General features: G+C 46.7%; 1 protein-coding gene across 1 annotated transcript in view; it reads left to right on the forward strand.

The window, feature by feature from the left end:
- PPP4R2 (protein phosphatase 4 regulatory subunit 2) overlaps nt 1-27283 on the forward strand; it is a 411406-nt gene that overhangs the window by 60916 nt on the left and 323207 nt on the right. The window lies entirely within an intron of this gene.

Consider the following 27283-nt stretch of genomic DNA (forward strand, 5'->3'; position numbering starts at 1 on the left):
AATGTGAAGAACATGAAACTATTACAAGCATTAGAGGATTTATTGGCTGAGCCTGGCTGCTTTTCAGTATTATTCCCTTCGTTCTCATTGCATTGGAACCACAGGGTGAAAGTCATGGGGAGAGGGAGGAAGGGGAGGAAAAGGAACAAGAAGCAAGAAAAGAAGGAAAGAGAGTAGGGAAGATGAACAGGTAGGAAGAGTATATAGGGGTCAGGGAAAGAGGGAAGGTTAAGGGGGGAGGAAGAGAGAGAGGAAGAGATGAAGGCATAAGAGGAGGAGGGAAGGAGATGGAGGAAGGGAGAGGAGGAGGAGAAGGGAAGAAAGGGGACAGGAGGAGGTAAGTACAGTGAGTCAGAGGGAGGAAGGAAAGAAAAGAGGGAGGAAGAGGGAGGAACCCATCTAAGTCTGCTAATTCCAAATGAGCAGGGATAGGAAATAACGCAGGGCGATTCTGGCAAGCCCAGCACCGAAACATGCAAGCCCCACCCTCTCCAGGAGATGTCATGCTATGGGTCTCTGCCAATGGCAAGCTGTCAGCCTGGAGGCTGGACAGAAAATACGAGATCCATGGAACTGAAGACTTCAGGTGGGAAGTATACTCAGAAGCAAAAAGAAGGAAACCAAGATAACAGCTGATATAGGGAGGGAGGTGGAAAAAATAAGGAATGTGTCACTCCCTCCCTCTGCCATGGGTGACCCACTGGGTACCCTCATCACCTCGGAGGCTTCTGGACCTCTGTTTTCCCTTCTGGTTGTGTTGACAGGATGAAGGGATGTTTATTGCTAACACAGCAAAATGTGGTCCAGCGGCCGGGAATCTCCCTGGCATGATTAATTCATGTTCTGAACAAATGAACACGAGTTTGTACCGTTGCAGTGCTTGTTGTACACATGGGGTGGTGGGGCCAGAGGGCGGGGGACATGGAATCTGGCACTGGCTGTCAGCAAGTGCAGTGCACACTGATGGGGTCCCCACAAATGCCCCATCTCCCAACTTGGGCTCTTGGGAGCATTTCCTGTTACAAATAATAAGCATGTGTGTTGCCTCTGGGGGTGAAAGAGGGTCTCCAGCACAGGATCTGTGCATTTCAGGTAAACGTCTTTGAGCATGGATGGGTTAGCAAAAAGGTAGGAATACACGTCGAGACAGTGAAAGGGATGATTGCAAAAATGAAGGGGACATTCCTCCGGCAGGAGCAACTTGGTGATTGAAATGTCCAGTGAAATGCCTGAGAGGAAATCGAGTAAACCCTCTTCCACCAACCCACCCTGAGGTGTCTATGTCTTGGCAGTTTACTCCTATTGGGACCACTCATTCAGCATTAGAACTTATACAGGCCATTCTGACCAAAAAGAAAAAAAAAGAAAAAAAAAAAAGAGGGGGAGAATTTACTGGCTCAGGTAACTGAAAAATCCAGGGATTCAATGTTTTCAGGCACGGCTGGATCCAGGAATCCAAGAATTGTCATCAAGATTGTTTTTTCTCTCTGTGGCCCTGGATTTGCTTTCCTCTGTGCTGGCAAGCTCTCTCCAGTGGAAACCACCCCTGTCTAAAGAGTGCTTCTCTTTCCCAAGAGTTTCCAAAAAATCTCAGGTCTGAGTCTTATCGATTGGGCTTGGGACATGTGCCACCCGTGGAACCAAGGATAAGGGGTCAGCCCTCCCCAGATTGGGATGCTATTAGCCAAATGATGGTAAATGGCTATTGTGCAGACAAAAACAACAGATGTGACCACAGAACTGTGTTGATAGCTGAAAAATGAGAGCACCCCTCCCCCCCAAATTTAAATACAAATGCTGGTTGCTAGGGAGGCAAGCCAAGGACAACCCACACATAGGTTATTTTCTGGGACAGAGAGAGCTGAATGGAAAAGATCCTTCCTGGCTCTCCTATAGGAATTCATTTGACAAATCCAACCCAGTGTTTCCAGAATTACCAGACCTGGAAGGAGGAAAGTAAAGGCTTTACTAGAAAGCTATTCATTCATGCATTCATTCATTCATCACTCTCACCCTCTCTTTCTCCCACAACTCTGTCATCTGGTTTCTTCCTGTCTCTCTCAGGGGGGACTGTCCTTGTGAAAGTTGCCAATGACTTTTCTTTTGTTCAGTCCTGTGGCCAATGTCCTCCTTTCCTTCCGTGATGACTGGGTACCACTGACTGCCACCCTCTTGACAACTGCTTTCTCCATGGCTCTTTGCTCCTCTGTTTGCTCATTCGCCCACTGAGAACACACGCACTGTTGCGGCTTCTGTTTCCATCCCCTTATCCACCCCAGTCCAGAGTCGCGGCTCAGACCACTCTTCTGAGTCTTGGTTTTGTGAATTCAAGTGCCTCCTGGAAACTTCACCAGGTGACCCCCCCTAGCATCTTAGACTCATCATGTCCAAAATACTCCTCACAGCCATCCCCCAAGGCTACTCCTTGCCTAGTGTGCCTTGACTTGGGGTCTAGTACCACCACCCACCCACTTGCCTAACCCAGAGACCACGAACTAGACCAACGCCTCTCTCACGCTCACATCCATTTAATCGGTTGGAACTCCTTGGAAATATCCACCCACTTCTCACCATCCCCACTGAGAGTCTGGCCCCCATCATCTCATATCAGAATTTCTGCCAACAGTGTCCCAACTAGCCTCCCACCTTGTCCCACTCCAGTCCATCATCCACTCTGCACTCTGACATGTCCTTCTAAACACAAATTTGAACCCAGGCCCTGCTTGTTCCTCTAGGCTCACTTACCTTTTTCCACTCTTCTCTCAAATTCAACACGCTGGCCACACTGAATGACCTACCTCCAATTTGCATAGGCTGTTCCCTCTGCCTGGAGCACCCTTCCTCCTGCCTCTTCACTCAGCTTCCTCTCGCTCATCGTCCAGGTCGCCTCTGCCAGCCATCACTCCCTCCAGGACCACTTCTAGACCAGTAGAGTGGTCCAAGACTTAGTTATGTACCTTTTCTGCATGTCCCCAAACACGAATGAATGAACGAATGAATGAATCAATCAACCAATCAATCAACTCTTTAGAGAAGATGGTGGTGGTACTCAAGTTCTTGATGAAAAGGAAAGTTCACAAGAGGAGAAGGGAAATCTATGTGTCTATTTTTAGCCACTAAACACTTTCTTTTTGACACTCACTTTCCAAACAAAAATGTATTAAGTTCTTACCTTGAGTCAGCTACAGCCGTGGTGGTCACTGAGCTATAGTAGCAAACAAAACAGACACACATCTTGCCCCTTAGAAATTATAATCTAGCAGACAAAACAGATCCTAAATAAACAGTTCAGCAACAGGTAATGTGTACTAGCCCTAACCCTCTTGTAGCAAAGCAAATTTTCCAAACATGGCTGCACCAATATATACCCCCTTCAGTATACTCTCTCACAATGTAACTGACACTCCTCTATTGAGATGTGGGGTCTACCTTCTCCTCTTAAAACTAGGTGGACTTTGGAACTGCTTTGACCAATAGAATGTTGTAGAAGTAACACAGAGTGACTTTCTGGTCCATCAAAGGCAACACAATTTCCACCAATTAATCAATATATGTATCTCTCCCCCCATTGCCTCATCTCTCAACTCTTCCTTTAGAACCCCACCCACCATGTTTGTAAGGAAGTCCTGACCACATGGAGAGGCCATGTATGGACGTTCCAACCTATAACAGGTCTCAACCGACAGACAGCATCAACTTCTACTCATGTGAATGAATGAGTCTTTAGATGAACTCAAGCCCTTGGCTCTTCCAGCTGAGTTCCTTGACACCATGGAGCAGGAAGAAGCCATCCTCATTGTGCTCTGTCAAGTGCCCAATCCACAGAATCTATGAGCATAACAAGTGACTGCTTTATGCCACGAGGTTTTGGAGCAATTTTTTCTGCAGCCATGGCAACTATATTACTTCTCTAGGCTTACTTGCAGAAAAGAATACTAGCTGAGAAATAGAGAGTAAAATATACCGCCATTTCTGTCTTTTAATAGCTGTTGATATGCACTGGCTGTGCAAACTTGGGCATGTCATTTCCCATCTCTGGGTTCTTAGTCTTCCCATGTATAAAATAAGGTGATGGGGCTGGATGATTTCTAACACCCTAGGAAGCTTGAAAATTCTATTAATGGAGATTCGTTTATGGGATGCCCCAATCAAAACCATGTCAGTTGATATGGCAAGAGGTGAACTCTTTAATTGAAATTCCTGATTTTGTTTAAATATCTTTCTAGAGGGTGAACTCAGCTAAAGCCATTAGAAAAACAAAAGGATTCCTCTAATGTATAATTCATGAAAGAAGAGTGGGTTTGACCCAGTGGGTCATTTGGAATAAAAATGCCATAAAAATAAAATATGTTATCCTTCCCCTTCTGCCTCCCTCATCCCTTACACCAGCTAATGGAGGGGAAAGAGTGAATTAAACTGGAGTTCAGGTCAAAGGTTTAGTTGATTCATTCCAGAATGGTCATTCCCTCCGGCTGCTCCAGTAACGACAGACACTGCAGATGTTGACGAAGGTTTTGTCCCCGCCCCAGGTCCCCCCCACCCCCATCCTGAGTGATAAGGCCTTTCCTCCTTCCCTGGGGAGATGACCTCACCTTCTAATGGACTGCCCAATTAGGAAGCATATGAGCCTGTTGAGAAGACACCCTGTCCGCTTCAAAAGCTTTGGGGAAATTCCCCAAGGGGCCAACCTGTTTCACAGAGCAAAGGGAAAAAAAGTAGACAGCCTGTAATTAGTATAATAACCTGTTCGGATTCCACCTGCCTGTGATTTCCCCAGCTTGTTCATCCATTCATGTATTCATTCACTCAGGCAACAAATATTTACAGAGCAGCTGTGATGTGTAAGCCCTGGTGATACGACAGGTCCCCCAGAAGGAGCTAACGATTTGTGTGCATGCGATTGATTAAGAAAATGCTCCCAGGGGGCATCTGGTGGGGAGATATGGAGGGAGGGTAGGACAGGGAAGAAGAAGTTGCCAAGCGAAGGTTGATTTCAAGCAAGTCCCAGCCTCAGCTTGGTCCTGAAGGGAGCTCCGCAGTGAAAAGTACGCCTCAGGATTTGTCCCAAGTCAAAGCAGGGGAGCCAGGCTTTCACACCTCTGCATCAGTTATTGGTATGGTCTGCCCTCCTAGGAACACAAATCCCAGGCAACCTGGTGCTCTACAAGAGCAGGCAAAGTAGCTCCAAAAACCTGTGGACAGTCCTTCAAAAAAAAATCACAGGTGCAGGCCAGTAGAAATGAAACACCACAGAAGCCAAGAGCAGACATTTTCCACTCTTCCATCCCCAATATTTCAGCAATATCTCACCTCATGGTTGCAATAAGGCTGCAGCAGCTCCAAACTTCCCACCCTCTCACAATATCCAAAGGCAAGAAGGGATGGAAAGAAGGTAGTACCACCTACAGATCTAACTTCAGAGCAAGGAAGATTTCTCCTGGAGGCCTCCAATACACTTTGCATCACGTCCTCTTTGCCAAAGTGGGTCAGTGCACGCTTTTAAACAAATCATCGCCAAGAAGACAGGATTACTAAACGGTTTCTTGGATTGAGGAGGTGACTTTTCCTGAGCATCTTGCCCACCTGCTTTATACCTGATGGGTTTTTCTTAGCAAGGAAGAGGAGGGAGTGGCTTTGGGGCGGACAATGTGCTATGTGTGTGACACTAGCCAATCAGAAAACACCAAGCCCTTTGGACTACAGTGATTGGTTCAGGGATAAGCATACTACTCAAGCCAAGCCAATCAGAATCAGTCCTGAGAATATTGCGTTAGTTGCTAGGAAGAGGTACTTACTCACTGAAAGTGTCCTAGGCAAGAGTTGTGACAGCTATCTTGGCATCATGAGGAGCCTGAAAATAAAACCATCACAAGAAGGAAAATCAAATGGAATAAAGAGTGGTTGAGAGAACAAATCTATATATTCAGAAACCCTGAATCCGGGCTTTCCCAGAGCCAACTCTAGACTTGGGCAGGAAAAAAAAAAAAAAAAAAAAAAAAATGTCCCTTCTTGCTTAACCCAGCTTGGGTGGGTTTTCTGTTCTTTGCAAACAAAAGATTCCCAAGTGATACAAGTGTGGAACAATACAGACCCAGCTTCTGCACTTATGGAGTTCAAAGTCAAATCGGGGAGGCAGGTGCTGAACAAGTTACAAGTTACAAGTATAATCTGAGTTACAAAGGTCAAATGCAGAGGACGGGCAGAACACATGAGATAGAGGGGGCAGTCTGGTCTAGAGTCTAAGAAGTCTCCTTGGGGTGGTGTGGTTCAAGCTAACACTGGAAAGAAAATGGCTATGTTTTCCAACTAGACTCCTCCATTACCCCTTGACTTCCCAGACATAGCAGGGAGCAGCCACTCACTAGGGGAGCCCACGGATTTCCTTTCTCTCTGACACACCCCTTACTCTTTCATCCATTCTTTCAGTATACTAATTTGGTCAGAAGCTACCAAGAATGATCAGAGTTGTTGTTTTTTTGTTTTTGTGTTTTTCTTGCGCTCCTGCAAAAGCCTTTAGTTCTGGAGAAAGACTGTGATTTCTTTCCTGTGCAGGAGTGTTTTCTTTTCTTCTTATTTCCTTCATTGCCTGCATGAATTGGAGTGGACAAGTCAGGCCTTGAGGTGGTGGCAGTTAAAAAGAACTCTCAGCCCCATGCAAGTCATTGGTGCAGCTGAGAGGAGCCGTACATGGAAGAAACCCTCCAGGAAACGTGGAACTTACACATCCTTGGATAGAGAAACCACCCTCTGCTGTCTCCTAATCTGGCCCAGGGATGTTTGTTCTCTGGCATCATTCACAAACTCAGAACGGAGAAAACCCTAGTGCCACTGTCTCTTCCTAGCTACATGGTCTCAAACAAGGCTCTGAGCCTCAGTTTCCTCATCTTTGAAGTGAGAATAATAAAATCTGACAGACTTTATTAGCAGATTTTAATAAAAATCTGCGAGAGCTACCTCAGAGGGCCCAGGGGAACACCAAAGGTGATACACATAGTGAATATGCCGACAGGCACGGTCTATCATCCAGACATGATCTGCGATGGCACACTTTTGCTCATCAGGGGTCCTCAGGCCCTGTTCTCCAGCCCCAAGCAAAGGGACCGAGTCTCTCATCCGTCCTCGCTGACCACACTGCCGGTGCCCTGGTCTTGTGTCCAGCACAAGACTTGCAACTTCCGTAGCAAGCACTGGGTGAACATGGCTAAGAGGAAGGGTCATTGCTGTGGTTTGCCACCTCAGGTGGGGAAGGCTTGCGTTTGAGGGCCAGCATTTACACTGCTTGAGGCTGACGGGCTCCTTTGGGAGCAATTCAGCCACCAGGACCTTCACCTTGATTCCAAAATGGAGGAGGTTGGGTAGGTCCTCGGCGTTTCACCATCCACTTTGTAATGCATGTGAACAGCCTCCAGAGGCCAACTCCGTTCACCTGATGTGAATGGGGCCCCTGAAATTGTGCCATTCAGTTTAGGGTTGATACTTGAACACAGCTACTCTGCCAAGATATGCAATCGCCATTTGAGCCAGTGGGGGTCTTAACACATCAGGACAACCTCAAGGAGCAACACCAGCTTGGAGTAGGAGTCAGGAGGGGCGCCTGGATGGCTCAGTTGGTTGAGCGTCTGACTCTTGATTTCGGCTCAAGCCATGATCTCATGATGGTGAGGGGTCCTGAGGTCAGGTTCTGTGCTGAGCATGGAGCCTGACTGATTCTCTCCCTCCCTCTTTCTCTTCCCCTCCCCTGCCTACACACATGCACATACCCTCTTGCTCTCTCTCCCTCAAAAGATTTAAAAAAAAATTTTTTTTTTCGAAGTAGGAGTTAGGAAACCAAGTCTGAATGTCCATGGGCAATGCTGGTCTCCACTCTTTAGACATCCCTGGCTTTCCAAACAGTATTTCCAAGCATCCCTGGAGACAGAAAAAGCATCCAGACGGGCTCTGCATACACAGCCCCTCCACATCCTAACTTCAGGGAGAGTAGCCCAAGACCTCAACATTTTATACTATTATTTTATTTTATTTTATTTTATTTTATTTTATTTTACTTTATTTTATTTTATTTTAGAGAAAGAGAGGGAGAAGAGGAAAGGGGCAGAGGGAGAGGCAGAGAGAATCCCAAGCAGGCTCCACACTCAGTGAGGAGCCCAGCGCAGGGCTCAATCCCACGATCCTGGGATCATGACCTGGGCAAAAATCAAGAGGCAGACGTTCAACCAATTGAGCCATCCAGATGCCCCACGTCCTCAACATTTTAGAAATGGGGCTCTGAAGAAGAATGTATTTGAAAGGAATGAAGAAGGGAGGAAGCAGCACAGACGATTAGGCTACTGGGTTGTCAAATCTTATCTCCTTTTTACATCTGATGACTTGGCCATAGGCAAGAACCTCCAACTGACAATTTTGTTCTAAAGATTCCAAAGAGAGAAAGTCCTTTCATGGCTGAAGTGGGGTAAATGGGTCAGCTGTTTCTTAACCCAAAACAATGCAGGTGGTTCTGAGGTGAAAGGCTCTTCAGAGCAGCAGTTACTTCACTTTGGTGTCCACACAGATCCCTTGGCAACTTACTAAAAGTCCCGATTCCTGAGCCCCTACGCTCCAAGGGTAGTGACTTCGAGTTGGGGCCTGGGGCCAAGAGCAGGGCCTGGCGTCCCCTCTGCCACCTGCAGCTCTGGAACTTGGACCACACCAGTTAACCCTCTGTGCCTCAGCCTTCTCGTCAGGGAAATGAGTACAATCGTAGCCGTACCCTAAGGTTCGGGAAGATAAAATGATTAAGTGTAAAGCCCTTAGAACAGTGTCCAGCACACAATACGTGTTCAATAAATGTGACTTCTTACTAATATGAGGGTGGAGTCCAGGAAGCCCTGGGCGATTTGACAAGCAGCCTGGATGATTCAGATGCGGAAGATGCAGGTGATCCTTGGAGCACCTTGGATGGACAAGCACACAGAGCAGCCTCCATCACCTGCAGGCAGCTCCTTGCCCTGGGGTAAGAAACAAGGAATAAGACACTCGTGTGCCACCGAGCCATCTGTGTGTCTGAAGAGGCAGCAGCTATTTTTTCCTCAAATGGAAATAGCTTGTTATTCCAATTAGATGTGTAAAACATGCTAATTACCCCCCCCAAATCAGAAAGGTCAGAGATGGAAAGAAAAAAAAAAAAAACTATAAATAATCCCCAAACCCGGAGAAAATAACTGGTAATGTGTTGTTTCTAAGCCTACACACATGGGCGCGTGGGCACGCACACACAGATTTCTTTTTCTTATACCAAAGTCACCATTTTCCCTTTAATAATGTGACAGGAACATCTCACCATGTCAATAAACATAGCCCCGTGACATTCATTTTCCTGTCAGTCAGTATTCCAAAGGATGGACATAATGTTCTTTAGCCAAATCCTGTCAGACATTCAGGTTACTTCCTTTCTGGCCGGCTGATGACCAACGATTGTGGGAACACTCACATTGACCGGTCCTGTGGTGCCCTGTGCTTTTCCCTCAGTAACGACGGGCGCGGATAGATTTTGCTGTGTCGGCCTCACTTGCAGTGCAGAAAGTTCTGAGACCAAATGGTCCCCAGTTTACGCCGTCACGTCAGGTCCACTGGCTTCAAACCCAGCTCCACTAATTAGTTCTGTAACTTTGGGCGGTTGATTAACTGCTAAGGACCTCAGTTTCCCGTCTGTAAAATGGGGACCCTGGGGAAGTCTCAGCAGGGTGACTGGCACCTACAAAGGCTCAGTCACTTACCAGGCACTTACCAAATATTAAGTGAACTGAAATGTCACTAAATATCACTGCTCATTAGTCAAAACTTAGGATAAGTTCCTAAGGTCACAAGGACTACATTTTTATTTTATTTTATTTTTTATTAAATTTTTTTTTGAGAGAGAGTGAGAGAGAGCAAGTAGGGGAGAGGGAGAGGGAGAGGGAGAGGGAGAGGGAGAGAGAGAGAGAGAGAGAGAGAGAGAGAGAGAGAGAGAGTCTGAAGCAGTCTACATGCTCAGCTAAGATCTCCACTCGGGGCTCAATCTCACGACTTTGAAATCATGACCTAAGCAGGAGTTGGAGTACCTGGGTGGCTTGGGGTACCTGGGTGGCTCAGTGGCTTGAGTGTCCAACTTTGGCTCAGGTCATGATCTCACAGTTCATGGGTTCAAGCCCCACATTGGGCTCTGCACTGGCTGTGTGGTGCCTCCTTGGGATTCTCTCTCCCCTCCCTCTGTCTCTGCCCACCCCCCACTCACATGTTTTTTTTCTCCCTTTTTCTCTCCCTCCTCTCAATAAATACTTTTTAAAAAAGTAATAATAATAATGACAAAATATCAAATAAAAAATAAGAGATAAATGGAAGCATTTGCTCTTACGTTAAGTTCTCTAAAGAAGAGACTTCTGTGGGAGGGGCACCTGGATGGCTCAGTTGGTTAAGTTTCCAACTTTGGCTCAGGTCATGATCTCATGGTTTGTGAGTTCAAGCCCTGCGTTGGGCTCTGTGCTGACAGCTCAGAGCCTGGAGATTGTTTCAGATTCTGTGTCTCCCTTTCTCTCTTTGCCTCTCCCTGCTTGCACACACACATACTCTCTCTCTCTCTCTCTCTCTCTCTCTCTCTCTCTCTCTTTCAGAAAAAAACATTAAAAACAAAATAAAAGTTGGACGCTTAACAAGCTGAGCCACTCGGCAACTCCCGGGGCCACACTTTTTAAAGACTTAATTCATACTATCAAACTGGCCTCCGGTAACACCATACCACCCACAAAACATAAGAAATCTGGTCTCTCTTTGCCCTCACAAACACAGTTAGGCACTTTCTGAGCTTATCTGTCCTGCTCCTGTGTTGGCGGTAAGAGCCTGGAACTGTCAGAGCGATTCCTTGAGGCCACAAAGGTGAGGCCCCTCAAGTCACAACTCTGTAAGGAAGAGTGAGATGGCTGGTGTCCCAGAGGGGTCGAGAAGCATCCTCCCTCTCTCACTCTGTGACTAAACCACATTAACCTTGCCTGGACACCGGAGTCACGTCTGTCAAAGTATATCAGCAGAATATTCAGGCATCTCTATCTCAGATCCTGCCGAGGCCACCCCTGCCTTCAGCCCGGTTCGACTCTCAGAGTTTCTGGAACCAGAGCCATCCCTTCCCAGTGAGGACTGAGGCCTGCAGTGATGCTTCCTTGGGTCTCTCAGCGATGCAGAGCCCATGCCCCCAACACGGTCTTTCTCTTCTCTCAGCTGTGACCAGCTGGTCTGCTTTTCAGCCGCCAATGGCTAATTCCGGGATTACACTTTCTAAGTTGATGAAATGTAATATCCACAGTGTAAAAGCTTTAGACTTGCTCCCAGCAGTGAAGCATGGGGCGCATTTCTCCAGGGGCTGAAGATCGAGTTTAGACCATGGTAGAGCATGGCCTGCCCTGCTGAACCCTTTCACGACACACGGCCCCGTGAAAGTGAGGGAAAATTCTGGCCAAGAGGTATGAACTTCATTACAACATGTTCTTGGTTCCTGAGGAATTGAAGAATCTGCTCTCGGTCACGTTCTCTAAATGTGTGGAGAAAGGACAGGGGGTGGAAATTTCTTCCAGGTGCTATGACATTCTCTCCCCAAAGTTTTACCCTCAGAGTACATTTAGGAAAGGGGATTTGAAGAGCATAGAAAGAAAATGCGCACTCATTCTCAAAGGAGGAGGCTATTTTTCATTTTCTGTGGCAACGTGACACCTATCATGAAACAACTTCAGCCCGCAGAAAGACCTTTTTTAGGGCTGGTTTTATAAATTTCTTTCTCAGCTGAGGAATAATGACATTTTCCCTAGATTGCTTTTAAAAAGGGCACTCAGAGGAATCTAACACTAAGAAAAAGGAAGTATTCGTAGCAAAAATACTAACAATAACAATAGCCATAATTTACGAAGCACCTAACATGTTTAGGTCATTCATTATAGTGTTCACCTTCATCAAAACTCTGTAGAGCAGGGGCGCCTGGGTGGCTCAGTCGGTTAAGCGGCCGATTTCAGCTCAGGTCATGATCTCGCAGTCCGTGAGTTTGAGCCCCGCGTCGGGCTCTGTGCTGACAGCTCAGAGCCTGGAGCCTGTGTCGGATTCTGTGTCTCCCTCTCTCTGACCCTCCCCCGCTCATGCTCTGTCTCTCTCTGTCTCAAAAATAAATAAACATTAAAAAAAAAAATTAAAAAAAAAAAAAAAACTCTGTAGAGCAATAGCCCTAAGATGCAGCCTATATTATCCTTATTTTATAGGTAAGGAAACTGAGCTTAAAGAGGCAAAACAATTTGATCAAAGTTGGCTAATGTGTTTCTAACTTTTCATTAAGATGTACATTAAAAAAAAGTATAGAGGGGCGCCTGGGTGGCTCAGTCAGTTAAGCATCTGGCTCTTGACTTTGGCTCAGGTCATGATCTCATGGTTCATGAGTCTGAGCCCCACATTGGGCTCTGCAATGACAGTGTGGAGCCTGCTTGGGATTCTGTCTCTCTCTCTCTCTCTCTCTCTCTCTCCCTCTCTCTCTCCCTGCCCCTCCTCTACTCGTATGCTCTGTCTCTCTCTCTCTCAAAATAAATAAAGAAACTTAAAAAAAAAAAAAAAGGATACATTATTAGGGTACACATTACCAGCTGGATAGATTTCACCATCCATATAACCATACACATCCATGTAACCAGTAGCTCAGCTGCAGATTCCAAGACACAGAACATCATTATCAGCCCCCCCAAGAGCCCCTCTCCTGTTCTTCCCACCCACTAACTCCCAAGGGCGAGCACTGCCCTGACTTAGACCATAAACTCATCTTGCCTGTGCTAAGATGCACATAAACGGAATCGTGTGGTATTTACTCCTCTGCCCATAATCTGCTTCCTCCGGTACCGTGTCTGTCAGATGCACCGCGCGGTCGCGTGCGCACTAGTTTGTTTACTCTGGATGCAGCATGAACTCCATGGGATGGACGTCTGTTCTGCAGCTGAACGTCTGGGTTGCTGCTGGTCGGTGGCTTTTAAAAATGGTGTGGCCATGGGGCGCCTGGATGGCTCAGTTAGTTAAGCATCTGACTTTGGTTCACGGTTCGTGACTTCGAGTCCTGCCTTGGGTGAGCTCGAGCCCCACTCTGGGTGAGCACAAGCCCTGCTTTCCAAAGTGGCTACACCTATTTATACTCCCACCACAGTGGAGGAGAGTTCCAGTTGCTTTACGGACTCATTGAGACTTGAGTCTCTTTTGCTTTTGCTCTACACATTCTGCACATTCTGCTGGGTGGATGTCAGATCACTTTTAGGCACAGGCACACAGCATCAGATGCAAACATTTCTAGAGCCAGGCCGAGCCCGGTGCTGGGCACTTGGAGAGTGCTCGAGGGATATCTGTTTAATTGATTAATGACCCCAATGCTCACGGTGTTTGATTTTTCAACAGTGTTTTGCTGTTGCCTCTCCCTTAGTCCCAGACTCCTGAATAGCACAGGCCCCCCCTTCTCCAAAACTACCCAGCGAAACAGCCTGATGTAACGCCCTCGGTTTCTAAGACTTACAATCAGTAGTAAAAGGAGGCTACGGCTGGCCGTGAGTTGACTCAGGAGGAAGCAGGCACTACCACGGGAGGTGGGGTCCCAGGTGTCCACCTGCAGCTAGAAGTCGGAAGACACGGTTCCCCTCAAAGAACAGTCCCTGGAGCACAGGGAGGAAGAAAAACAAGAAGGAAGCTGTGCCAACAGCCCCACACACGTGCACTAACACATCCTACAGGAGGGAGGAGGTGGGGCATTCTGTGAGCTAAGGACAGAGAAGAGTCTCTTAATTCCCTTGCAAATCATATGGGTTCATTAGGGCAACTGTTTCAGAGGAAATCAAACAAATGACTGTTCCAATTTTAAATACCTTCCTGAGAACAGGATTAAGTATGATTAAGACAATTCTATTTATTGGGGAAAATAGACGGCTGCCCAGGGCCCACTGCCCTACAATGCACCTGGGCTGAGTTTTCCTTTATTGCTTCTTTGTTACCCTGATGGCGACGTCTGGGGGAAAGAATAGTCACAGTGATAGTTAGCATTTCGGAACACTTACTATACACTAGGCTCTGCTTCAAGCACCTTGCTGGAGTTGTCCCATTTAACCTTTGCTAAGCTCCTATAAGGCAGGGACTATTCCTGTCCCCATTTAAAGTTGAGGGGACTGAAGCTTGGAGAGGTAATATCTGAAGATCAAACTGCCGGTTAGTATGTGGTAAAGGAGGGACTTGAACCCTGGTGCTTTATCCACGCTGTGTAACAAATTACCCCCAAAACATAACAGCTTAAAACAACAACCATCTGGGCAGGGGTCAGCTCCATGCAATGTGGACTGGGGTCACTCTGAGTATGTAGCTGGTGGGGGAGTTCATCTGGAGGGTCTGGGACAGCTTCTGTCTCATGACCGGTGCCTTGGCTGGGAGGCTGGGTGGCTCAGCTGGGACGGTCACCCGGAGGGAAGAGATATGATCGCTCCCGTGCGGTCATCTCAGGGTAACAGCACTTTCCCATGACAGCCTGGGGCTCAGAGTGTGCTGAGGGAGCAGGTGGAAGCTGCCCGAGGCCTGGGCCCGCAGCTGGCACAGCATCGCTTCAAGCCTGTCAGAGAGCCCGGCCAGACCCAGGGCAGGGACATAGACATGACCTCTCAGTGAGAAGAGTATCACAGAGTTCCTTCAGTCTACCATGCTTTTGTCTTTGCTGGATTCCAGAGCCCTGAGCCATAAGCATGAACACATACTGCCCGACACTGTCTTCATCGTACGTGGCATTTTACACACCTCCACAGATTCTTTTACTTGAATTAGAAGAAAAAGAGAGAGAGAGAAGAAGGCAGATGAGAAGGAGGAGGGGGAGGAGGGGGGAGGGGAAGGGGGGAAGGAGGAGGAGGAGACAGAAAGGAAAGGAGGGGAGAGGTGAGTACAGAAGGGAAGGGAAGCTAGGAGACAAGCATTTCTCGCATTCTGTAGACGAAGAAACTGAAGGTCAGAGAGAAGAGTGCCTTGTCCAACGAGGGTGGCCAGTAAGGATGAACGTCAGGATTTGAAGCCCTCCTTGTCTGCTTCCTTCACACTTTCTTCCTCTGGGCCCATGAATGCTTCCGCCTGGCAAGTCCGCAGCCATACTTTTCCCCGTTCCCAAACACAGCCTTTGACCCTTTACTTCTGGTTACAGAAAGCCCGCTTTCCAGACGAGGCTGCCCCAAACAAGGTGCTCGAAGAGCTGCCTCTTCCCAGTGGCAGCTCCGGTTTGATCAAAGGGAGATGACTCATAGCAGGGATCAGCAGGGATGGCAGAGAAGATTTTCCTCCATCTGTCCACCCTTAAGGCCCAATTTCCTCCGAATTGCTTCAGGGAGATACTGAAACTATAGGTGTCACTCAGCGACAAAGAATATATTTATCCGAGTGGCTCTCCAATGCAGTGGGCAACTTTAAGATGTGCAAGCGGGACCCAGAAAAACACTGAGGCGTCCTCAGAGCTGTCGGGGCGCCATCTCTCATCGTTCACACCCTGACATAATACAGGAGCTGCTGTGTTGCTCGCTGTTTATTGCTGTAATGTGTCAGCGTGGGTAACAGAGAGCAGGCAAGGAAGGCTTAATTATAAAAAGGAATCTTTTCAAGACACTTTAATTCCCTCATTGGTTTTTGTTTTTTGTTTTTTGTTTTTTTTTTGTCCTGACAAGAACTCACACACATACTCACATAAAAATGTGAATCTAGTTTAATTTGGGGCTCTCAAAATTATTATTAATGTGATTTCTTAATACCTTGTGGTTCAATCTTAGAATTTCACAATCTGGCTAGGATTTTCTTTTGCTGAAAGCAGTGTAGCAAGGAGGTTGAAAGTGGGGATTCTACAGACATCCTGCCTGCCTTCGAGTCCTGCCCCCACCCCTCAGCAGCTGGAAGGCCCTGGGTCACTCATGCCCATGCCTCAGTTTCCTCAGGTGGGAAATGGAGAGAGATGTAGAACCTCTCTCCCAGAGTTGCTACGAAGTTATAAGAGGCAAATATGAAAAGAGCTTAATATAGTACCTTACATACTTAGTGTTCATGTTAACTAAATATTAGATATTTCTGTATCATTATTATTAAGTAGCCCAGAGAGTTCAAACATCTAAAGAGCTACATACATGATGTGGATATGTGCATGTCTCAGTGTAAAATGACCAGGTATACATGCCCCTGTCAATCATTCTTAAACATTTGGATTATTATAAAAATAACTTGTTTATTCTAGAAAAACTTTTAACATAGAAGAGTAGAAAGAAAAAAATCACCACCATGTATCATCTATCATCTACAGAAAAACATTTTTCAATACTTTGGCCTATATACTTCCAGAGCTTTTCAGTGTGCATGAATATATATTTTTTTCATCAAGTACTTGCTTTTTTATAACTTGCTCTACTCACTGGTGGCACATCATAAGTAGAGTCACATGTCATTCCTAGACAGCATCACAGGAAACATCTATGTAGTCTTCTGTCCCCTGAATGTTTTGCTATTCATTTAATTAATCCCCTACTGTTGGACATGTAGGTTGCCTTCGTTATTTTTGCAATGTTAAAAACAACCCTGAAATGACCATTCTTGGAAATAAGATATTGTGCACTTCCATGGTCTATTTCCTTCGGATAAACTCCTAGAAATAGAATTTCTAGGTCAAAAGTTCTGCACATTTTTAAGGTTCTAGGCGGCACCACTGCATCCTTCAGAAAGGATGCATCACTCCCCCCAGTGGTGAATGAGTATTTCTTTCTCCTCTCTTTATCACCCCTGAGCACACCTTGCTCATTTCTTTCAACAATCGTTTATTGAGCACTTACAGTTTTCCAAACACTGCTGAAAATGACTAGAACAAGTCCTTTTCTCTCTATGCTCCATCTTCAAAGATTTCATATACTCAACTCTGAGGATGGGGTTTCAGAGTGGCCCCTTTATCTCTCTACTTGACTGTCAGAGAAATGGGACTGTCTGGTAGGTGGAACAGGGTCGGAGACAGAGCTTCAGTGTCTGGATTGTGAAGAGCCCATTCTTTTGTCCTTCAGCTGGGAATAGGCTAGTTCTTTTTTTTTTTTTTTTTAATTTTTTTTTAATGTTTGTTTATTTTTGAGAGAGAGAGAGAGAGAGAGAGAGAGAGAGAGATAGACAGAGTGTGAGTGTGGGAGGGGCACAGAGAGAGGGAGACACAGAAACAGAAGCAGGCTCCAGGCTCTGAGCTGTCAGCACAGAGCCCGATGCAGGGCTTGAACCCATAAACTGTGAGATGGTGACCTGAGCGAAAGTTGGACACTTAACCAACTGAGCCACCCAGGCACCCCAAGAAGGTGCCAGTTCTAACACCCCTTATCTAACTGCTATTGTGTCCTCTATGCCTTGGTCTGCTCTTCTGGTCTAAGCTTTCTCTCTAAATGTGTGGCAAGAGCTTCTACCCAGACAAGAGGGTTTCAATGCAAACGCTGACTCTAGCGGTTTAGTAGTGATAACCTGGCTCTCTGACTGAGGACTCTGAGGCTAAGTTTGAGATCATTTAAAAGAATGGTGTGGTCGATTAGTGATGTCTGCCACAGACACAGGAACACAGGAAACCGGTACGTACACCTATCGATGCTATCTGTTATTTACTCTCTCTCCAGGCATCGGCTGCCCTCAAGTCAGATCCTGCTGGATTCTTGTGCCATTTTCCCGTACTTCTGCTCTCCCTTGCTCCTTTCTTTTTCACACTCTCCCTGATTCACTTTCTCTTCCTTTGTTTCCATACTTGATATACATTCGTCACCCCCTGTAGGACGACATCCTTGTTGCACTTAGCTTGCCAGGAGAGCACTCTGTTGTGCTCTCGCTCACTCACTTGTTTTCTCTTTATTTCTCTGCCTCTCTGTTCCTACAGATCATCCACTAAGTTTACCTCTCTGTTTTACCAGCAGCTGTTGGGGGTAAACAGCACCCCCCAGGCCAACAATACATTCCTGATGGAAGGACCACAGGAGGAGCTGTTTCCCTCAGGAAGCCCACTATTTAGGAAGGAGGGGCCCGGTGCCCGGAGAGAGGCAACAGGAAGTCACCTCACAGGAAACAAAGCATATCATTTATGGAGCTTTATTCACGTTAAAGCATTGCCAGACTGCTTCACAAGCTCCCAGAGACTGGTAACATGTCACTTGTAGAATCAAGTGATTCTACACTTGAATAGTGTGGAACCCTATAGACAGAGCTCAAACAGAGCCTGACAAGGTTAACAGTGTATGGGCACAGTATTACATTTCCCATAAACAGATCCCCTTACTGAGCTCTAGCTCTGGATCAGACATTGTGCTAAAGGTCTGAACGCGTTATCTTCTTGACTCTTCTCATCAGTCTGGAAGGTGGTTACCACCATTATCCCCACTTTGAAGATGAGAAAACTGAGGCTCAGGAGTCTAGGTAACTCACCCCCAATCTCTCTGCTGTGGAGTGGAGGGGGCCTCCAGCCAGGTCTGTGCAGCTTCACACCATAAATTTCTCAATAAATATACTGCTCCCTGGGCATGTGGTAGGGCTGGGGGAGTGACGAAACATCCCACCTATCCATCCCAGCATAGCAAAGAACTTAGAAATAAGGAAGATAAAAGTCACCATCTGGGAGTTAAACCATATAGTCGGCCCCTAAGAGATCAGATCAGCAAACTGCAAGGTGATTCTCAAGGATACCACGGCATCTACGTCTGTAGGAATGAAGGCATTTGCATATTTAAAGAAAAAAAAAATTGTGTCCCTTTGAAGGAAGCTTAACTACCACTAGTGGAAGCCCTCAAAAAGAGGATTTAAAAAAAAAAAGATTTAAAGTATGCCCCCCCAAGCACCACGTGGGGGGAGAGGCGGGTACTCCAAGTTTGCTCTGACCAGTGGCATACCCTGTTAGGCTACTCATTCACTAAATTCTATTCATACTGCACCTGCTATGTGCCAGCCGCTGTGCTGAGCACTGTCCTGGCACTCACGGACCTGATGTCCTAGTCAGGAGGCAGGTTTACTGTGAACTAATGAAGTCTGAGCAGGGGGGCCCTCACCTGCCTGGGCCTATTCCAAGAGGCCTTATAGAGCGTTTGTGTGGCCATGTGATTTTGTGAAATTTGCCAGTGTGAGACACTTCAACAGCTATCAGTTAGGCCCACTGTCTCCATTTGTCTTTCTTGTCTGTATTTAAAATAAATATTCACTTTTGTGTTCACTTAACTTGGTTCTCCAGGAAGCAACCCCCGGGACAAGGACAAGAGTACACTTGGGTTACCTGGGAGGTACAGGAAGCCCTGGCAGGCAAGTGGGGACCAAGACCAGGAAGGGCAGTGGGCCCGCAAAGGCTGCGTTATCAGGCCAGCTCCCTGTGTGAGCACCTAGAGCTTAACCCCATGCGGGCCTTTGGGGAACAGGCTGTTTTAAAATATAGGTTTTAATATTATTTAGGTGTGGAAGGGCCAACAGATCAGCAGACGACTGGGACTGGTTAGCTTGTTACTCACAGTTCCCAAGAAGACAGGGCAGGCCACGCCACGATGGGCCACACGAGGCACCAGCTTCGGTCGGGACACAGAGCATGGGGGGACTACGGAGAGCCTTTACTGCGAAATACAAAGGATGAGGCGGGATAAGCAGGCTTATGACTACCCTGTTTGAATCATCTCGGTGGGCTCTGGGACATAGGGCTGTCCCTAGCTGTCTGGTGTGTGGCCCTCAGGTGATTAGGGCAAGGGGATAGTGCAGCCTGCAGAACCCAATGAAGGAGGTGGTTGAGGGGAATGCACTCTGGACTGGTTGGTTTGCATTTGAAAGATACACTCCAGGGTGAGTTTTTCCTCTTTGGCTGGCCATGGGAGGGGCAGCAAGCTCCCAGATATTGCCACAATACAGAAAATAAAGACATGGGTGAATGTGCCCGGTAGAAACCAATCACAGCAGCCAACCACGGATCAGGCCCACTTTGTGGGCAAGGCAGTCACTGGCTGAGGGCTTCTGGGGATGGTGGGGGGAATTGTTTCCCTAGCACTCTTGGGGGGCAAGAAGCTTTGGAGAAAGAAGGAGGTCCTGGCAGCTGAACCAGCTGGAACATACTCAAGTGCCAGGACCTTGGAGGGGGGGGCATGGGCCGGACACCAATAACCCTGCTCCCTGCACCTAATTTTACACTTATAACTGTACGTTCTTTTTTGTCAAGAAGGCCTCCAACACTGTAGAGACCCTGGGCTCTACAAAAGTGCGTCTGTCTCTGTGGGAGACAATCAACCAATATCTGATTGTTATGGGCAGAACTTCGTCCACACACAGATTTGAATACTGACGACCTAGCTGGCAGTACCTCAGAATGCGACTGTGTGTGGAGAGAGGGTCTCTAAAAGGTAATCAGGCCATTAGGATGGGTCTTGATCCAATGACTGGCGTCCTTCTAAGAAGAGATGAGCACACAGACATACACAGAGGAAAGGCCACGTGAAAACACGGAGAGAAGGTGGCCATCTGCAAGCCAAGCAGAGACCTCAGAAGAAACTAACTCTTGCCAACACCCTGACCTTGGACTTCTAGGCCCCCAGAACTGAGAGGAAATAGATTTCTATTATTTCAGTCATCCAGCCTATGATACTTTATTACAGCAGCCTGAGCAAACTAATATGAGTTATTGAGATATGATTGGCACACACTGGTGTCGAAGAACCTCCCTTCACTGGATCTGGCCTTCCTCTGTGGCCTTGGGGTTATTTAACTTCCTACAGAGCAGGCCCCAAGCAGGGTGGAGGCCACCGCATTCTGGAAGACTCATGTTCCTTTTTCTTCTTCTTTTTTTTTTTTAAGAGAGAGAGCGAGCAGGGGAGGGGCAGAGAGAGAGCCCAAGCAGGCTCCACACCATCAGCACAGAGCACGATATGGGAGTTGAACCCACGAACCGTGAGATCGTGACCTGAGCTGAAATCAAGAGCCGGAGGCTTAGCGGACAGAGCCACGCAAGCAGCCCAGGCTCACGTTCCTTCTAAAGAGAGCAGCCATCCTCAGTGCCAGCTGACTGTTCCCACATCTGCTTTACCCAGAGAAGCCAGAAATCTGCATTCTGTATGAAAACTCCCTATTTCTCAAAGTTGGTAATGAATTCAAACATTTAAAAAAAAAAAAAAACACTCTGGAGGCCAAACAAAACAACTCTGCAGGCAGATTGCACTAGCACCCACAGTTTGCAACTTCAGGCTGTATTTCTTTCTCGCAGGGAGCCACAGAGTGCCCATCCACTGGACATTTCTGTCTTGTTGTCAATGAATCACTTGGCATTGACCCAGGAGTCTGATTAACCGGGTTAGAAATCCCAAGTCTGCCAGTCAAGAGCTGCAGGAGCTCGAGCAGATCACATCACCTCTTGTGCCTCAGTTTCTTCATCTGCAAAGTGGCAGCCTGGGTAGATGACTTGTGAGCATCAGAGGCATGGTCCACAAACAGCTGGGTGTGCAGCAGGCGTCCAAGAAGTGAAAGCTCTCTACGTCACCCTCGCTGGTTTGCTTTGTTAGCGGTTGTCAGCCTCCCGGGAACCCTGCAACAGGCCGGACTGAGTCTCTGAGCCCCTGGGGCCTGTGATAACTGAATCACAAGGTAAACATCGCCTGGTCAGGACCCTGTCAGGCTGCTTGCATCCTTTCCTAGGGATGACCTGACCTTGAGATACCCTCGTTTCCAGTGTCTGCACACTGAAATAAATCACTGTTGGTTTGGTATTACAGGGTCCACAGTGCTGAGCATTTAAAGGCAGGCACTTTGTCCCTGATTAAAAAGAAAAAAGTCACTCTTTCAGGGGCATCTGGGTGGCTCAGCCTGTTGAGCGTCTGATTTCGGCTCAGGTTATGATCTCACAGTTCCTGATTTCGAGCCCCCATTGGGCTCACTGCTGTCAGCGCAGAGCCCGCATTGGATCCTTTGTCCCCCACTCTCTCTGTCCCTCCCCTGCTCACACTCTCTGTCTCAGAAATAAGTAATCATTAAAAACAACAACAACAGGAAACCAATTTGACAACAAATTTCATATTAAAAAAAAAAAAGACTCTTAACCATAGAGAACAGATTGAGGGTTGATGGAGGGCGGTTGGTGGGGGATGGGCTAGATGGGTGATGGGCACTAAGGAGGGCACCTGTTGTGATGGGTACTGGATGTTGCATGTAAGTGATGAATCACTGAATTCTCCTGAAACCAATGCTATGCTCTATATTAACTAATTAGAATTTAAATAAAAATATGAAACAACAATAACAACAACAAAAACTTAAAAAAAATCACTCTTTAAAACGTAAACCCTGACACTCACTTCCCAGGCATTGGATCACAGTGTTAAGGGGCTCCAGAAGGCATCCCGGGGTCTGCCGTTAGACTCACTGCAGCACATACATTCGTTTTTAATTCCCAGCCAGACACACGAAGACGGGAAGATACTGCCAAATATTGATCTTGCGAAATGAGACACAAATCAAGCTAATTCTGTCCACCCAGGCTCCATTCCCACAGGTGGGCTAGAACAGCTGACAGAGCCTGAGTCTTCCTTTTTTTTATATTTTTCACTCTCGGCCCACGGATCAATCTGAGAACACAGGCAACAGTGTAGATTCGATGAGCACGTTCTTACATGAATATGGGGAATATTCTTGTGCGCGTTTTGCCTGCTAGAAGGGAGACCGCATAGCCACGTTTTGGAACTGAGGACTTTGAGCAAGCTACTTAACTCTCTGAGCCTTGGTTTTCTTATCTGTGAAATGAGCAAACAGTATTGCCGACCTCACTGATAAGAGGAATTCACAAAGGGTATGTGAACTGTTTAGGGCAGGGTTGCACTTAGTTGCTACACTGTGCCCTGCCCTGAGCTAAGCACTTTCCTTGGATTAACTAATTTAATCCTCCTAACACCCTTTGCATATGGGTGACCATTAGCCTCATTGTACCACCAAGAAAAGGAAAACACAGGGAGGTGAGGAAAGTCACACAGCAAGCAGAGGGGAGAGCCAGGATTTGCATCCCGGGGTCTGGTCTCAGCGTGTGTAGTCTTAACTATAACAGGAAGGTAATTTATTTTCATAAATTACCACAGATTTATTTATCTGTTCAGCAAATATTAAAATAAGAAATAACTAAAAGTGGGCTGAATACTGTTTATAAATTTAAGTGCTGGATGTCCTATGGGCAGAACAAAGAGACCTGAAGATGGCCTGTGGAGCCAGGAAATAGCTTTTTGGTTGCATAACTCGCCAAGCCGGGAGGAGAATACAGAGATGTGGCTAGGATGGGGCTTCCACACCGATGGCATCAGAATCCCCCTGGAGGCTCGTTGAACCCAGCCCCACAGGAGAGCTGGGGTGGGGTCTCTACACTGGCATCTCTCCCTCTGCCCCCACCAAGCTCCCTGCCCCTTCTCCAGCTGGTCTGGGGAGCACACTTTGAGGGGAGGAAGCAAAGAAGGGGACCAAGTTAGAAATGGCTCAGGGAGACAAGACAGCAAGGCCAGAGGTCTTATTTCCTAGTGACCCCAACCCGTGAGGTCTGGGATAGTGTTCTCCCCATCCATTGGGCAAGAAAGGAAATCAGGCCTTAGAGCAGTGAATTTGCTTGCCACAAAGCTTTGCAGTGGGAGAGGAAGGATGCAAAGCCAGGTCCGGGATGAACGGAGAGCCTCCCCCAAGAGTCCCAGGGAGCCAGCCACAGGAAAGGAGGACCACGACATGCGTCTCGGCCTCCTGGCACTCCATAGCACAGTCTCACACCGACTTTCAGGTTCCTGAGAGCTGTGGTGCAGGCAAGCAGAGCTGAAGAAAACCAGCTCTGTCCATACTGCCCGCCCCGTCTAGGGCACTGCTCCTTCCCCAGGGCTCTCCCTGCGGGTGGTGTTTGGGAGCAGGATGCTCCGAACCTGGGATTGTTTTCCTGCTTCTCTCTGGCTCAGGAAGCCGAACAGCTCAGGTATTTCAGGGCAGGACAGATCCATTAAGAGTGTTGTAGGAGGGGGGACCTGGGCGGCTCAGTTGGGTAAGCACTGACTAGATTTCTGCTCAGGTCGTGATCTCATGGTTCTGGGGATGGAATCCTGTTCGGGCGCCGTGTGCTGTGCGCTGACAGTGCAGAGCCTGCTTGGGATTCTCTCTCTCCCTCTCTCTCTGCCCCTCCCCTGCACTCTCTCTCTCTAAATAAATAAACTTAAAAAAAAAAAAAAGGAACTAAAATTTGGGGAGGTGATAGGGGCACGGACAATATTACCCTTTGATCCTTACAGCCTTTTAATTCTGAGCTTCCAGAAAGGAGGCTGCTTTTGCTAAAATCATAATAATTCAAAATTTTCAATCTGCTTCAGTAAAAACAAGGCAAAACATTCACAGGATCAGACACTAATGGGTGCTCCAGGGGTTCACAGTCAATAACAGTAGTTACTGGGTTGGGGGGAGGGTTTCCTAAATGCTGTGCCAAATATTTTTTCTTCGTTATCTTATGTAGATCTCATGATTGGATCAATCTTTCTCAGGGGTGGATGTTTTGTTATGCTCATTTTACAGAGGGGAAACTGAGGCTCCAAGGGATGGGGTACCTTGTCACACACACAGTTCACAGGGGCACAGCAAGGCTTCAGGTGGAGCTGACGCCCAGTCCCCGTTCTAGTTTCCCAAAGCTATAGAATCTTCCAAAGTTGCCATCCTCCTGTACCACACTCCTCTTTCTTCTCTCCTCCTCTAGAATTCAATGGCCAAAAGAGTGGGCCCACTGGAATCCGGCCTGGACTGGAACCCACACTCCTTGGGCACATATGAGCTGTGACCTTGAGTATACACCCTTGAATTAAGCAAAACAGGGAATTTACTGGTGGTATAACTGAAGAACCCAGGAATATACCAGCTTTCAGTTTGGTCTAATCCAGAGGCTCAGATCTGTTTTCTCCCTCTCCATGTCTTATGGCTATGCTTCCAGACTTTTGGATCGATTCTAGATGGGATTTCCCTTCACACAGGCAACATGGCTGCCACATTTTTTTGCCCCACATCTTCCCAGGTTCCTGTTCATTAGGAAAGCGCCTCATCCCTAGCAGTCCCAGGAAAGGTATGTTATGTTTCAGTGGTTCTAATGGGGTCTCTGGTGAATCCTGAGCCAATCTGTGGGGTCAGAGGATCGTCATGAACTGACTGGCTTGGGCCGAGTCATGAGCTTTAAGTCTGAATCGGGGATAGAACCGCCTCCCAAGCACATTTGCTGACAGTGGGGAAAGGGATGGTTCTTCCAGGAAATTAGGGAATAGTTAGCACAAGTCTGAATAGATTTCAGACATGCTTGACAAAAGAGCAAATTCTCCATGCCTCAATTTCCCCTTCTGTAAAATGGGAATTACTGTAGTGTCTTAGCTCAGGGTGTTGTAACAAAATATCACAACCTGGGTGGCTTAAACAATAGAAATTTACCTCCTCCTAGTTCTGGAGGCTGGAAGTCCAAGATGAGGGTGTTAGTGTGGTTAGGTTCTGATGAGAGCTCCCTTCCTGGCTCAAAGGCAGCTACCTTCTCACTGTGTCTTCACCTGGCCTTTCCTCCACGCACACACATGGAGGGAAAGAGTCCATGTTTCTTCCTCTTCTTGTAAGGACACTAATCTCATCATGGGCACCCCACTCTCATGACCTCATTGAACCTAGTTTCCTCCCACAGGCCCCATCTCCAAACACTATTGGAGGTTATGTCAACATACGAATTCGGGGTGAGGGGATACAACTCAGTCCATAGCTGTTAGCATTTACCCTGTTCAGTTAATGTAAGAATTAAAAGATAATACCGTAAAGTTTCTTATAGCATTTGGCCCTTATTAAGTGCCAGTTAATAAACTGTAGCTTATAGATTATACATTTTTTGTTTTAATTATGTACAATGAAATTCATCTATTTTATTTAATCAGTTAATTTATTTATTTAAGAGAGAGAGTGAGCACGAGTGGGGGAGGGGCAGAGAGCGAGAGGAGAGAGAATCGTAAGCAGGCTCCACGCTCAGTGCGGAGCCTGATGTGGAGCTTGATCCCAAGACCCAGGGATCGTGACCCGAGCTGAAATCAAGAGCTGGACGCTCAACCAACTGAGCCATCCAGGTGCCCCCAAATTCACCTATTTTAAATATAGCACTTGATGAATTTCAGTAATTCTATGTGTCGGTGTAACCACCATCACAATCAGGATGTAGAGAGCGCCTTCACCACAGAAGCACCTTCCAGGACCTTTGCATTTGGGCCTCTCCTGTGACCCCCAGCCCCAGGCAACCACTAACCTGCTTTAAGTCACTACAGTTACGCCTTTTTTTAGAATTTCATCTAAATGGAATCACAGAGCAGTTTTCTGTCTTTTGTGTTGGACTTCTTGCACTTAGCATAATGATGTTGAAATCCATTCATGTTGTTATTGTGTATTAATACTTTGTTCCTTTATATTGCTGTGTAGTATTCTAGTGCATGGATAGACCGCTGTTTTTTTAACTATTCGTAATTGATGGGACTCTTTCTAGTTTTTGATTATTGTGAACCAGATGCTAAGAGCAATCGTGTGCAGTTCTTTATGTGAACATATGTTTTCTAGACTATAAGATTTTTATGGCAGGTTGTCTGGTTTATTTCACAGTGTTCAGAAGATGTTTAAATGTTTAAAAATCATTTGTACCAATACCTGCTACAACATAAAAGCCAGACATGACATGATCCTACTTATATGGAATGTTGAGAATAGGCAAATGGATAGAGACAGAAAGTAGATGGGTAATTGCCTAGGGCTGGGAGACTGGGGGAAAATGGAGAATGCTTGCTCATAAGCTTTGCTCTAAAATTGATGTTGGTGATGGTTGCACAACTCTGAATATGCCAAAAATCACTGAATTGTACACTTTAAATAGCCAAGCTATGCTGTGTGAATTCTATTTCAATAAAACTGTTAAAAATTATTGGTTAAATGAATAAAGGATGAAATAATTGGACGATTCCATGTAGAATCAACTCTTGTTTCCTGACTGTTTAATCACTCCAATACCCTTTGGTATTTATTTGTAATTCAGCACAGGTACTGGACATCTATTAAGTGCCAGATATGGTGCTAGGGGCAGAGGGTTCAAAGACAGAGGAGACAAAGACACACACTCGAGAGGCAGAAACAGACTAATTGCAGCTGCAGTAGCTAACAATGATACATCACTTGCAATGCTGCATTCACTTATATATTCTATATTCTGATTGTAAATGTATATATATATATATATATATAT

This window comes from Panthera uncia, chromosome A2 (assembly GCF_023721935.1).
Source record: "Panthera uncia isolate 11264 chromosome A2, Puncia_PCG_1.0, whole genome shotgun sequence".
Taxonomy (NCBI): domain Eukaryota; kingdom Metazoa; phylum Chordata; class Mammalia; order Carnivora; family Felidae; genus Panthera; species Panthera uncia.